Below are 12,090 nucleotides of genomic sequence, written 5' to 3'. Positions count from 1 at the left end.
AAGTGACCGTGAAGCGAAGGTCCACTGTGGAAGAACTGCTGCACTGCGATTTACTGTACGGCTGCCAGCCGCTGATCGACGGGTCGGTTGAAGGCAGAATTGCGACGCTCCCAAGTTCCTGTCTATTGCAACGCTCTCAAGTTCCTGATATTGCAACGCTCTCAAGTTCCTGATCATTGCAACGCCCTCAATTTCCTGTCTTTCGCACCGTGCGCTGCTCCTATCAGGGCCAGTGCGCATCTGAGTCGGACGCGCTCCGAACTATTGGGAGACTCACGCCAAGTCTCCAACTGCTTTCTTCCGACCAGAAACACGCTGCGCTTAAGGAAGGGTGAGAAGAAATAACTTTGAACTCCTCTCGGTCTGAGGTGTTCTTGACCGAGAGCGGACCCATAACTATTTTAATTCGGGTCATGTCTTGCTAGGCTGTCACTGCATGGTTAAATGAACAAGGAGAGTATGGGGTGCAACTAGTGCCACTTGCAGTCATTTGCCCACCAGTGCCAGTGACTGTTCCATTTTACTCCTTAGCAGCCAGTGAGTGGGAGAGCATGTTCATTGTGTGATGTGTGTAGTGCTTTCTTTAAATAGACGTGTCATGTGTGTAGTGATTGCCTAATAGAAGTGTCATGTGTGTAGTGATTGCCTAATAGAAGTGTCATGTGTGTAGTGATTCCCTAATAGAAGTGTCATGTGTGTAGTGATTCCCTAATAGAAGTGCCATGTGTTTGCGTTATTTGCATGCTTTGTGACATTTTACTTTTAGTTGTACCATTCATGGTCCCTCCGGCCAGCAGGGGGTGGGTAGAGCAGTAGCAGCCTGAAATGACGGGGTGGTATATAGGCACTGCATCACTTGGCCTTGTGATACATTTCCATGTGAGAAGCTTGTCATGACTCAAGTTATACTGCAACACCGGCAAAAATCACCGACTGTGTGAACGTGAACATTAATAGAATATCACCTCCCATCTTCAGAGCAATCTGACTATTATAACATTAGCGTTAAGAAAGCTTACTTAAATATCGAAAAAAATATGTGGAACACTAGAGATTATTTTGTATTGAACACCGATGCTGCAGGAAAGAAAGCCCTCTCTTGATTGTGTATTTTATTAAATCACGTGAGCCCATTTTTTACACTGAAACCTAGAGCTTAAATTTCAAATAAATCCTAAAGTAGTATCGTATTCAACACTTCTGAAGTGTTGAAGTAAAGGGAGATTATGTTCAACATGTCCATTGTGTACCTTACAATAATTACGGCAATATTCAAATCTTGGAACTAGAACCTGAATGGGATGTGACCAACACAAGATATAATGTTTGATTAAAAACACCTCAGTGACAGAATCAAGCTTTGATGACACCAGGACAGTTCATACTTTTTCAAACTAAATCTATCATTTATTATAATTTTTTCACCATAAAAATTCAAATAATTGTCTTCCTGCGATAGAGCTCCTGAAACAATGTAACAAGATAAACTATATTTTTGGATGATCTGTCACATACATTGAAAACAGTTATTATGCTGACTTCAGGGTTCTTACACCTTTTCCAAAGTCAAATTCAATCACTTTTCAAGCATTTTCAAGGTGCATTTTCCAGCTTTTCAAGCATCTTACAGCTGTTGTAAATTACATATTTATATACACATACTCAAATGATTATTTCCCTACCTCACATTAAATCAGATGTTCTTTATGCTATAAACAACCACATGTGTGTTTCGTGATAGCATTCTACACAAGGATGACAAATTAAAGAAAACTAAGTTTAATATTTCAAAATTAGTGATATGTACGTAGACTGGGCCTCCCATATAACCTGTCTGAGCCAATATAAAACAATCAGCCAAATAACTTTTCAATACATTATTGATTAATTGTTGAGGTACTTTTAGGTTGGCAGTGAACACAAGTCAGAGGTACATGGTGTACTTTTACTCCACTACAGTTCAGAGGTACATGGTGTACTTTTACTCCACTACAGTTCAGAGGTACATGGTGTACTTCTACTCCACTACAGTTTAGAGGTACATGGTGTACTTCTACTCCTCTACAGTTAAGAGGTACATGGTGTACTTCTACTCCACTACAGTTCAGAGGTACATGGTGTACTTCTACTCCTCTACAGTTCAGAGGTACATGGTGTACTTCTACTCCACTACAGTTCAGAGGTACATGGTGTACTTCTACTACAGTTCAGAGGTACATGGTGTACTTCTACTCACTACAGTTCAGAGGTACATGGTGTACTTCTACTCACTACAGTTCAGAGGTACATGGTGTACTTCTACTCACTACAGTTCAGAGGTACATGGTGTACTTCTACTCACTACAGTTCAGAGGTACATGGTGTACTTCTACTCCTCTACAGTTCAGAGGTACATGGTGTACTTCTACTCCACTACAGCTCAGAGGTACATGGTGTACTTCTACTCCTCTACAGTTCAGAGGTACATGGTGTACTTCTACTCCTCAACAGTTCAGAGGTACATGGTGTACTTCTACTCACTACAGTTCAGAGGTACATGGTGTACTTCTACTCACTACAGTTCAGAGCTACATGGTGTACTTCTACTCACTACAGTTCAGAGGTACATGGTGTACTTCTACTCCTCTACAGTTCAGAGGTACATGGTGTACTTCTACTCCACTACAGCTCAGAGGTACATGGTGTACTTCTACTCCTCTACAGTTCAGAGGTACATGGTGTACTTCTACTCCTCAACAGTTCAGAGGTACATGGTGTACTTCTACTCCTCAACAGTTCAGAGGTACATGGTGTACTTCTACTCCACTGCAGTTCAGAGGTACATGGTGTACTTCTACTACAGTGCAGAAGTACATGGTGTACTTCTACTCCTCTACAGTTCAGAGGTACATGGTTTACTTCTACTGCACTACAGTTCAGAGGTACATGGTGTACTTCTACTCCACTACAGTTCAGTGGTACATGGTGTACTTCTACTGCACTACATGTATTTAATACCTTTAGTTACTTCACAGATCTGGATGAATGATGTGAAATCTAACCAAGTGTTGAATCAGACTTTAGTTCCACCTGGAGTAAATCCACCAGCTACCCTGCAGTCTACAAAGTACTTCAGACTAGCTGCACCTTCACCAGCTACCCTGCAGTCTACAAAGTACTTCAGACTAGCTGCACCTTCACCAGCTTTGAGAACACTTTGATGATCAATCATCATAAAACATATCATATATATTATTCTGAAATGGACCAATCAGTGAAAACGACTACTTTCACTGTCTTTCACTATATTTAGATGAGAATACTTTTCTACTTTCACTTGAGGAACATTTTGAATGCAGGACTTTTACTGTAACAGAGTATTCCTACACTCTGGCACTTCTACTTTACTCAAGTACAAGATCTGAGTACTTCTACTTTTACTCAAGTACAAGATCTGAGTAATTCTACTTTTACTCAATTACAAGATCTGAGTACTTCTACTTTCACTCAAGTACAAGATCTGAGTACTTCTACTTTTACTAAGTACAAGATCTGAGTACTTCTCCACCTCTGGTAGTGTATTAGCCTGAATTGTAGCCACAAAATCACGCAGAGCTGCATAGAAATAGACTCACAATGGTAACAAGTGGAAAATAATATTTACAAATGTGTAGAACAATGATTTTAGGTAATGCTGACGACTCAAGACACCTGGGGGGTATACTGCGAAGCAGGATTTTCGCTTAGCCGGCTAAATTCAGGGAAAACCCCGGCTTTCCGGTCATCCGAAGCTGGTTCTCTTTTTAGCAGGCTAGATCTCCATGGTAATATATGCTAAGCAGCTAACCTGGTCGGGACCAGGTTAGGTTGCAGGCTAAGAGCTCAACTCAGTGAAAGCACCGCCTGCTGACCAATCAGAGCTCAGTGTGCGGAGTTTAAAGCGATCAAGTCATATTACAGGAGAAAGGAAATGCAGAAAAGCTGCCGTCGCAGGAAAGACGGCCGGCAAAAATCACCGACTGTGTGAACGTGAACATTAATAGAATATCACCTCCATCTTCAGAGCAATCTGACTATTATAACATTAGCGTTAAGAAAGCTTACTTAAATATCTGCCACAATATAAGTAACCGGATCAGAGTAACATTAAGTACAGTCCACGGCATATCACTTCATAATGTATCGTATATCTCCTTATCTGAGTCAGCTGAGCCGTATCTGGCCGTGCAACACTCACAGTGTCACATACTGGATACAGAAGTATTATTTTATGCAACACATTAAGTTGAGGAAACACTCGAGACAAATGTAATTAAAGTCAGATCGTGTTTTAGACGGGGCAGTGATGTCATAAACCTGTTAATACGCATTCAAACACTTTTTCTTATATTTAGCCTTTAGGAACAGTGCTTTGTAATAACTCTCAGTACCAGATTAATTACCTAACCTAAACACATTTACTACCCAATAGCATAGTTCCATCCCCTGAAGACAAGGAATGTGTCATAATAGAAATGTGCAGCCCAATGAAAGAAGGAAGCATAAAGCTTGTACATTTCTATAACCCGTGTAAAAATCTTCACATTGAAACTTTACAGACAATAGCAGGGACGAGTCATAGAAGGGAAGTATGGTGTGGTGATTTTAATGCTCACAACAGCCTATGCGGAAGCAGTCAAACAGACAGTAATGGTGATGTTAGAGGAAAGATCATTGTTTTGCCTTAATGATGGACAAAAAACAAGAATAGACGTGAATAGGGGGACACAATCATGTTTGGACCTCACACTTGTGACGGATAGTTTAGTTAAATCGTGTGAATGGAATGTAAACGTGACTGTATCATAGGAAGTGATCATTACCCAGTTTTCTCTATCATCAACACAAATAGGAAGTGAGTATATTTTCCAGGTGGTGCTTTGGTAAAGCAGACTGGGAGAAATGTAGAATTTGCTGTTTGGAGTGAGCACAATTGTTAGCATTAGAAGGAAGTATAGAGGAGTGCTCAAATCAAATCACAATGCACATTAAAGAAGCAGCAAATACAACTATACCAAAAAGCAACCCTGTCTCCTAAAAATGACGTTCCCACAGAACTAAACTGCATTCTCAATTACGTTTAGCAAGAAACGTATTTTCTCCTACGTTACGTTCGTTATGAACGTATCTCAAATACGTTTATTTTCTAAATATCTTTGCCATTTATTGTCTTGCTTATAATAATGATAATAGTCATTTATAAATATCATTTTAGAGCACACATTTGAAATCAGTAGGCGAGGCTGTAATTTCGCCAGCTGTTACTCTCATGAGCGACGCAGAAAATAATAGTTTTAACATGCCGAAAAGCTGCTGTGTTTTTTATTTCACTTCAAACATTAAAAAAAATCCAGAGTTACGTGTTTCTGTACTTCCTCTAAGAAGAAAGGACAGTAACAGAAGATCTCTGTGGCTTCAGGCTTGATCGCCGTTCAAATGACAGCATTGGTTTCCCCAAAAGTGGGCGGGGCTGTAAAGTGACGATTTTACTCTCATCTATTATTCAAAACCATTCTATTTATTCTAACGTAAATTACATGCCAGTGTTTTATGTTTTTATTTTAAATCGTATAATGTCTGACTTTTTTTCCCAAAAGAAATGGGGCTTCGAGCCTCAAAATACTGAAATCTGTATTTTTGAAAATCTTTTTTTCCTTATTTACTCAACAATAACACACAATTATCCTTGTTTTTATTTATTCGTTTAATTCTATAATCTTGGGCTTTTTAGCCGTAAATAAAGTCACCGGAAACAGACGTAGGCCTATAAGGGACATTTTGAGGATACACACAAACCCACTGAACAGATTACCCAAGATCCTCAGCTTGAAGCTCGTTGATTGGATGTTTAGCCGCAATGCATGTTGGGATATGATGTTAATGCGATATGATATCCGAATAAAATAATAAAAATAATAATACTTTATTCCGAGTGTTCTTGCTTTTCTCTTTGGAAGTCATCACATAACGGCATTGTAATACACAGTTCGGCTGCATTAAATATTACACATCTGCTGTAGTTCTTTATTTATAGAGCCCTGATGAGAAGACTTCTGGAAAAACAGGAGAACTGCCACCAAAACTGAATATGTGACGTGGATCATAAATATATCAACAATTAAACAACACCTTGCATTTCTTTTCACAAAATACGTCTCCTTGCAGTATCAATACTAATTTGGTTGACTTTTATATTTGATCCAATTGGTAGATAGGTTACATTTACACCATAACGGGTGTCTTTGGGTCGGTTTTCATGTATTTTTGAATAAAGGTTTCCTTTAGGTGATCCAGACAGGCTGGACCAGTGGGTGCTGAACATCCGGAGGAATAAATGGACCCCCAACGTTTCTTCTCGCCTGTGCAGTGAACACCTTGAGAGTCATCCCTTCAGCACGGACTCCTGGGTACAGATCCTTTAAAAAATTAAAAATAAATAACTTGGTTCCATTTGTGAGTGTAAATTGTTGTTACTAATTAAATACATGTTATACATCATACAATGCTAAGTAATTGTTATGGCACAGCCACAGCTTGCACATCAGTGATGAATAATGTTCTTTTGATTAAAAGCCAAATTAAGATTTTGCCAGTTAAGTAAAGAAACATAGAAATCGATTTTTTTGCAAACCATCACATTTCTCTTCAATTTATGCAAAGACTCTTTATCATAGATAGAGAATTGCCATTTCCCCCACATACTCTATGTTAAAAACAGATGAATTATATTACCTTTTTTTACATTATTTTAATAGCAACATTCATTAATCTGTTGTCATCTTATAACTTATTTATCTTAACAGCTATCACTGTAAAAAAAAAACGATTTAATTTTACTATACAATATTTATCTTTACATTCTGTTCTTGCATATGTCTTATTATATTTACGTGTATATAGATTTCTGCCTGCACTAATTTATTATTCTTAATTTAATTTTGAATTTCTTTTATTGTTTTATGTCTTATATAACTATGTTGCATTGTTGGAGGAGCTCGGGACAGATGATTTGCATTGCCATTCCTACACTGTAGCCTATGTGCTATGACATAAATCCTTTGAATCTGAATCTTGGAAACACGTAATTGTTGAATGGATTAACTGCATAGTTAACATGTTGGCCCTCTATTGTCTTTTATAATGCACTCTTACATTTAAAACAACATTATTCAAAAGAAAGTTGAATATCTACAGACCTCAAAAAGTTATTTTATGTGTTTTTGTTTATTATTTTTCCCTTCAATGCAGGAAGACATCGTATGGAAACTTTGATTCTTTTGAATATGTGGCCCTTCAGCTGAAATGCTCCTCTCGAGCTCTGTTCCTAAATATCTATAGGCCACCCAAATACAGTGCAAGTTTTTTTGATGACTTTACTGAACTGCTGTCTATAGTGTGTATTGACTTTGACCGTCTAGTCATTGTTGGTGATTTTAACATCCATGTTGACAACCCCCAGGACAGAGGGGCTAAAGAACTGTTTTGTGTTCTTGATAGCTATGGACTGACTCAGCATGTGACGGAGCCCACGCACAATAAGGGGCACACTCTGGACTTAATTATCTCAAAGGGTCTGAATATCTCTAAGGTTGTGGTGACTGATGTTGCGCTCTCTGACCATTCCTGTGTTTTCTTTGAGAGCTCTATTTCTGTTCACACAAGTGTTCAAAAAGAGGTAACCACAAAGCGATATTTAACTGAAAATACTAGGGAAATGTTTGCTAGTAGATCATTTTAATTCAAAAATTAAAAATGTTATAGATGCCATTGCTCCAATTAAGGTAAAGGAAGTGACTGGGAAGAAAATATCTCCATGGAGAAAGGCCATGACCGTTAAAACAGAAAAAAGAGAATGTCGAAAAGCTGAACGCAGGTGGCAAAAAACAAATCTCCAGGTTCACTTTGAAATTTATAAAGAGAGACTTGGCCTTTATAATTTGGAATTGAAAAACGCACGACAATCATTCTTCTCTGACATCATTACCAAAAACAAAAACAACGCACGTGCCTTGTTTGCTACCGTCGACAGACTAACTAACCCCCCAGTGTCAGTAGCCTCTGAATTTCTAACCACCAGGGCGTGCAATGATTTTGCCTCCTTTTTCACTGACAAAATTCAGAAAATCAGACAAGCAGTCAGTGCCTCTGCATCAGGAACAGCAAATGTGCTGTCTCTGTGTCCACTTAACATCAATTCAGACATCATGACACAATTCCATCAGATTAATGATAAAAACCTAGAGGACATTATACAACTTCTGAAGTCCTCCTCCTGCTGCCTTGATATTATTCCAACAGGATTTTTCAAAGATGTTTTTCCTTGCATGGCCTCAGAACTACTTCATATAGTAAACAAATCTCTTCACTCAGGTATTTTTCCACAGGCCCTGAAAACTGCAGTCATTAAACCGCTCTTAAAAAAGAATAATCTAGATGCTTCAGTAATGAACAATTACAGGCCCATATCAAACCTGCCATTTCTAGGTAAGATCATTGAAAAAGTTGTTTTTCAACAGTTGAGTAATTTCTTGCATTTAAATGGTTGTTTCGATGTGTTCCAGTCAGGCTTTCGTCCAAACCACAGCACTGAGACTGCTCTTGTAAAGGTCTTTAACGACATCCACTTAAACACAGACAGTGGCAGAACTTCAGTGTTAGTAGTATTAGATCTCAGTGCTGCGTTTGACACTGTTGACCACAGCATATTACTAGACCGACTGGAAAACTGGGTGGGACTTTCGGAAACAGTTCTAAATTGGTTTAAATCCTACTTAAAGGATAGAAACAACTTTGTTTCTATAGGTAAATACACATCTGAGTTGACAAATATGACATGTGGGGTTCCTCAAGGCTCCATCTTGGGGCCTCTTCTCTTTAACATCTACATGCTACCACTGGCTCAGATAATGAAGAACAACAAAATAAGTTACCATAGCTATGCAGATGACACACAAATTTACGTAACAATTTCACCAGGAGACTATGCTCCAATTCAAACACTGAGTAAGTGCATTGAACAAATCAATGACTGGATGTGTCAGAACTTTCTCCAATTAAACAAAGATAAAACTGAGGTAATGGTCTTTGGAGCCAAGGCAGAACGTTTAAAAGTTAGCGCTGAGCTTCAGTCTGCAATGTTCAAACCAACAGATAAAGCCAGGAATCTAGGTGTAGTCATGGACTCTGACCTGAGTTTCAACAGTCACATTAAAACAGTTACTAAATCAGCCTACTATCACCTAAAGAATATATCTAGGATTAAAAGACTAATGTCACAGCAGGATTTGGAAAAACTTGTCCATGCCTTTATCTTCAGTAGACTCGACTACTGCAATGGTGTCTTCACAGGTCTCACTAAAAAATCTATTAGAAAGCTGCAGCTGATTCAGAACGCCGCTGCTCGAGTCCTCACTAACACTAAGAAAGTGGACCACATCACTCCTGTTCTGAAGTCTTTACACTGGCTTCCTGTGTGTCAAATAATAGATTTCAAAATATTGATGCTGGTTTATAAAGCACTGAATGGTTTAGGCCCAAAATACATTACTGACCTCCTGCTAAACTATGAACCATCCAGATCTCTCAGGTCTTCAGGGACTGGTCAGCTTTCTGTCCCCAGAGTCAGAACTAAACCTGGTAAAGCAGTGTTCAGTTATTATGCTCCAAATATCTGGAACAAACTCCCAGAAACCTGCAGGTCCGCTGCAACTCTTACTACTTTTAAATCCAGGCTGAAGACTTTTCTTTTTGTCGCTGCTTTTAATTGAACTTTTCATATCTTAAACTGCACTGTAACTTTTATCCATGTACTTTTTCTAAACGTAATTAAACTCCATGACATTTATGAGAGGGACTGCTCGAAAGCAGAGATATTTGGAATATCTGGCATCGACGGATGAAAAATAGTGTTTTGGTAACACGGAGTGTTTTGGTAACACTTTAAAGACTTTGTTATGGAAGCAAAGCAGGGGAGGGGGTGTGTACAGCCTCCTGAGGGTCCGATTGTGGATGTCATGCGAGCAAAATATGGTGAAGAAAGTCTGTCTAAATTAAATCATATTTTAGACTGCACTGTAACTTTTATCCATGTATTTTTCCTTAATGTTTATTTTATTAGCACTGTAACTTTTATCCATGTACTTTTTCTTGTAATGTTTAATTGAACTATTCATATTTTAGACTGCACTGTAACTTTTATCCATGTATTTTTCCTTAATGTTTATTTTATTAGCTTTTCTTTTTTAATGCTTAATGTCTTTCATTTCTTTTTTGTAAAGCACTTTGAATTACCCTGCGTCGAAAAGTGCTATATAAATAAACTTGCCTTGCCTTGCCTAGGGAAGGAGATGCCTGAAAAACACTGCAGTGCCCACCATTTTCTATTTCACCAATGACAAAGAACAACAGCCTGGAAGGAAAAGCAGGGTGAGTAACAATGACGAGGTAAGTGACACTCCTAGTTCGACTGTTAATAGCAATGAGGAGGTTGCAGATGTAGACCATGGTAGTGGTGAAAACAGTCTTGCTGCTGATCAGAGCAATATCATTATGATACAAGGCACACCTGAAGAAGCCTTTGTTGTTCCACATGTGGAGCGTAATGACATTTCAACAGTCAATGCTTGTGAGGAGGATGTTGGTTTGGGTAGCAGCAGCCAACAAACAAAACAAATTGGAAAACAGACAGACTCCGCCTCTGTTCACTCTTACACTTGGGCTTTAAACTAAGACGGGTCATACTGAATAGTTTGTGCACACATTTCTAACATGTGATCTTTCTTTCATGTAGGACGCTTGAGGGAAGTTGCAACGCCTCGGCCAATGGGATGTCTTCTCCACGTGAAAGAGATTGAAGGAATAATTTATAACTTGAGACAATTTTCCAAAAGTTATGACTTGTATTGGCTTAGATAGTAATGGATTACATCTAACACTAATCAAGATCATATAGAACAAAATGAAAGTGTAATCCTTAGTTACATAGGAAAAGATGTAATCGGATTAGTTTTACATTTTTTAATAATAGGGAAACTCAGGATTACAATCTTATTCAAAACCTAAAAAGAGCATATATATGTAAAATGATCAAATTGTATCGCTTCTCTGGAAGCGGTACTGTTCTGTAGGATAATACTTTAATTGTGAATCTATACACCTACTGCCTGAATCTGCTTTATGGTATTATATTATACATTTCAGTAAACACATCATATTAATATTTCTTCTCTCCTGTGTTTATTTGCATTGCATTTGATATTGAGGTAATTCAAAACAAAAATAAAGTTATCACGTTACATTACTTTTATATCTTGATACTCACATTAAGTTACTGGTTGTGTTTTTGGCAAGTAGCCCTCCCAACCCTGTACATAAGTTATATCATTGTAATTACTGATACAGTTGTTGCACATCTTTAATTTATTTCCTAGTGTCATAAAATGATTCGAAACCTTTACTTTTCATAAAATGCAAGATGTAACTTTCAATGTGGCTTTATCACATTTTCAATGTAAATAGATCTGATTAAATAAAGAGTAAAAGCACAATCTTAAATGTTGACAGTTATCATTTTCCTATGCTTATTGTTAATGTAGTGGTGTTATAAACAAAATGTTGTCCTAAAGGAAATTAAGATGTTTTTTATTTGTTGACAAAAGATTTAAAGTTGATGCTCACAACATGTGGGAACATTTATGGAGAAAAATGTTTCTATTGTAAAACAAATATTTATCTGCATACTGAACAATTTAGAAACTCTCTAAAAGGTATTATCTTCTGTGACGTTACGACCCTCTAGGGATTGTGGGTATTGCACTTCATAATTACATTCTATGGTATGCTTATGACATTGATGCCAAAATGCATGGGACTAGGGGAGACCTTCTTGGTGTTTGCATTGTCACTGATAAATGACGGCGTAGTATTCATTGTCAAGATTTTGTGTTTTTAAACTTGGGACTCTTTTCAGACTGCTCCGGCTTGGGAAAAGATGTGAGCCTTAATGTGTAATGTTTTCTGTATTGTATGGTAAGCTTATCCTTTCATTTGATAGTCCCATTTGGATGTGATAGC

Source organism: Pseudochaenichthys georgianus, chromosome 12, assembly GCF_902827115.2.
Source record: "Pseudochaenichthys georgianus chromosome 12, fPseGeo1.2, whole genome shotgun sequence".
NCBI classification, from domain to species: Eukaryota; Metazoa; Chordata; class Actinopteri; order Perciformes; family Channichthyidae; genus Pseudochaenichthys; species Pseudochaenichthys georgianus.
Note: the sequence above shows the minus strand (reverse complement) of the source record.